This window comes from Belonocnema kinseyi, chromosome 9 (assembly GCF_010883055.1).
Source record: "Belonocnema kinseyi isolate 2016_QV_RU_SX_M_011 chromosome 9, B_treatae_v1, whole genome shotgun sequence".
Classification (NCBI taxonomy): domain Eukaryota; kingdom Metazoa; phylum Arthropoda; class Insecta; order Hymenoptera; family Cynipidae; genus Belonocnema; species Belonocnema kinseyi.
In genome coordinates this window covers 14,590,111-14,594,105 of record NC_046665.1, presented here as the reverse complement: position 1 = coordinate 14,594,105, position 3,995 = coordinate 14,590,111, and positions in this window count along the sequence as shown.

Sequence of the window (3,995 nt, the reverse complement as noted above, 5' to 3'; positions counted from 1 at the left end):
CGTATGTTTAAAATCGAACGTGTGACAAACTTATATAAATTACATTGTTTCTATAATGTTTTAATTTAACGATAGTACTACCGTAAGCCCTGGGCGCGCTCAAACTTGGCAGGAAAACGTGATAAATTTTGCAGGGACTTTAAAAAACAATCCCCGCCCCCATGTGGTTCTTTTTCTATTGCACTTAATATTGAGAATGATGCTTTAAAAGGCCCCCCTCACATTAAAAATTTTCTAATGAAAAAAAGGAATTTCCAAAAAAAGAGTTGAATTTTAACTAAGAAGTATTGTGTGTTTCGAATTCTTTAGTAATATTCTCTTGAAAATTGATTTGAAAAAATCGTTAAAAATTTGTCGAGGAAAATGTTTAGAAAGCTTTTAAATTTTGTTCTCATATCTTCAAAATTCTCCATTTTTTTTCAAATTTTTAAAAGTCTTAAATTATCTGGCAATATTCCCAATCTTCTGAATATGTATATATCTCAAACTAATTCGAATTTTTTCCAAATCTATAATTGAAAAAACATATTTTCACTTTTTAATGAAAATCGATTTTTTAACCGAAAATTCAGCTTTTCCCTGTTAAGTTGAAAATTCATTTCTTTAGTTGAAAATTTAAACATCTGATTAGAAATTCCTTATTTTTACATGTTTTTGTGAAAATTCGTGTATTTTGATAAAAATTAATCCTCTTGGGTAGAAAATTAATCTTTTTGGTTGAAAATTCAACTGTTTGGTAAATTATTTTTATAAATATATTTGGGTGTTTAAAGACTCATAATTTCAGTAAAAATACATTGATTTGGTCGGAAATTTGACTATCCTGTTGAAAATTCGTTCTTATTTATTTACAAATAAATTTTTTAAAGACAAATTTTACTATTCCAATTATGCTTGATAATTTATCTTGTTTAGTTGAAAATTCAATTCCTAACACCTGAAGCAGGTCATATCAAACGTATTATTTTTTAAAGGAAGAATAATTTTTTTTACCGAATTCAGTTTTAACATTTTTTCGACATAACCAAGCTGCATGTCCGTTAATTTTAAACTAATTATAATTTCTCAGGATCTCAACACGTATTTTTTACTGAAAGGAAAAATTTAGAGAAGAACCTTTGCAAAATGAAAACTTATTTAAGCACACTATTGCTTATTGTTGCTTACATGTTCGTGAAATAAAAAAATTTACAAAATTTCTTTTATGGAGAATAATACACCTCAGATATTTACGACGGATCGTCCACATATTACAGTGGGTTCGCAAAGGTCTTGTATTACGTGACACTGTTCAGATAAAAGAATTAAATTTTAATCGTCGTTTACGACGACATAGTTGAATTTTTTATCTATAAGCAACATTCAGAATCATGAATTTGTAAGGGATAAACTTATAAGGGAAACATTTCCAACCGAAAGTGGAAGAATAAACTTTCGTGATAAAATAAATTTCCAATAAATAAAAGAAGTTCCGACAAAATAGGTACATTTACAAATCAAAGAATTTCTTTCAACATAGTTTCAAATAAGTAGTTTATTTTCAAACCAGCCATATAAATTCTCAACAAAAATGTTATAATTTTTCACAAACAAAATGAATTCCCAACAAAATGGTTATATTTTCAAATGAATAGTTTAGATTTAAATAAAAAATATGAATTTTTGACAAAAAAAGTACGTTTACAAAACAATGAGTTTTTCACAAACAATAAACGAATTTAAAAAAAATTGTTACATTTTCAAATAAACTGTTCAATTTCAAACAAAAAATATAAAGTTTTCAAACTATAAGTTCTTATCTTATTGGTTCACTTTTCTAACAAATTTGCGAATTTTTATGCCAAAATGTCAAATTTTCTACAGAAAAATTTATTTCTTACCAAAGAGGTGAATTTTTAATTAAAACCTCGTATGTTAAACAAAATAATGCCCTTTTTTTACAATTTCATGAAAATTCAATGGTTTTCAAATTTTGGTACCGGTCATTTTGAATTTTGAAATTCTAAAACCAAATTCGAATTCAGCGACCCCAAAAACGTATAGTTACTCAGTTTTATAGAAATCGAACCATTTTCAAACTTTTACATTTAGGATTGAACCTATTTGTCAGTAGCCAAATGTCGGGCGGCGAAAGGCACAGGCCGATTCACTGACAGTGAATGCAGTGTTGCCAAATCGCCGAGGCGGGAACGTTTGCAGCATACCTGTGACAGTTCGCGCGCTGCGTCACGCGAGTGAAAAAGTGGTGGACGACGCTCCTCGGTAGCAGCTCATCTGTTCAACCAGTTCAGATATTATTATATTTAAAATTGCTTTTAAATTTGCGTAGTTACAACTCTCACTCTCGCATCTCTTCCCTATTCGGTGGGACGGCGAATCGGGTAGTGACATATGGAAACTATTGTGTAAACATAGAAGACAAAGTTGCTTAGCCCGTCATCTTCTCCCCTATCATGGAGATAGGCGGTAGTTTTTAAAGAAATACAAGTTGTATTTAGAATAATTTTTACGTGTTTTTGAATAAAGCCTCTCGATTTTTCAAATCTTAAAAAAACAAGGGAAACAAAGTTTTTAAATTTCGTTTCTATCACCCAACCAAATTTCAGAACTACAAGGGTTAGAGCTCCCAGTCCGGGAGTAGGTCAAAGTATCGCGCTTCACTTAAAAATAAAAATAGGGCACTCCCTTCAGTGGTGTTTTATTAGCTTGGAACATCCGAAAACGAGTGAAAAGAAAAGGTGAAGCCTAACGGGCAACTCAACCCCCGTAATCAATTTGCTCGTTCGCAACAAGCGTCCTCGGGTAGCGGATACAGGGTCCCTCTACCAAGGGTTTCTGCTGAATATGGTTATAAACATTAATAGGGAGTCGCGTACAATTGTCCAGGGGTGGTCCCGAAGGAATTAACCGCCAAACGGAGGTGTGAAAATTGTGCCGAAAGCTAAATAGCACCTGGATGAGGTGTCTAGAATGGTGAGTCTGGACTAACGGGTGGCGTTGCATGCGCAACCACTCGAAAAGTGGGGATCAAAAAGTCCACAGTAACGGGACCACTGTGATACCTGAAGAGCGACGAGATCGATAGTCGGCGGCAGGCATTAAGTGCAACCTGTTTTCATTCGGGAACCCAAGAATGCCGACTCTGTCGCTCTAACTTGGTGCAACCATGGTTTCATTATAGAGAGAAGAGGAATCCGAATATTGACAGGTGGTGTAAAGTTTGCTTTCAAAGGATCTATTGTATTTTTGAAAGGACAAGCCGTTTTCATTCGGGAACTCATTCAACAAGATCTAGAAGAATCACTCTCCTGAAAGACCACAAAACAATAATCGGAAGTCTTGATGGATAAGATCATAGTGTCCTAGGAAATTAATAAACGAATTCCCAATACGGAGTTATGAATTTTCAATTTAAGATTGGAAGTTCTTAAAAGGTAGAGAATTGCTATTGCTAATTATTTAAATGGCCGTTTCCCCAAAAAGTTTCTTTTCAAATCAATTAGATTCAAATCTGTTACGAAATTGAGACAAAATTCTGGAATAGCAAACATTGCACAAAGTTTTGCAAAAACGGAGTCTCGTTATGAAATCATTGCGACTTTGATCCTCAGTCTTTCTGAAGGGAAGGGAAATTTTTTCAGCATTTTTCCCGTGCTAGGTAGCGCGAAAGATTTAAAAACAACTAAGAAACTTTATAGGTAAGAAATCTTAATCGCAATTGAAATCTCGCTTCTGGAGGTCTCAGTTCAATGTTTAAAGAATAAATTTAAAGGTATTTAAAAAAGAATGAAGACATTCATGGTAGAGGTGAGCCTAGATAGTGGATTTAGAGACAACTATATTTCAAAGGAATTTCTGATTAACAATTATCTTAAATAAATGGGCTGAGATAAGTTAAAAGTGAGTTTCAATTCAATGTTAATTTGAAACCACAGATTGTGGAAAAAGTTTCTTCCTTTCTAGTCATTAATAACAGAGTATTGTGTTTCTGGTTT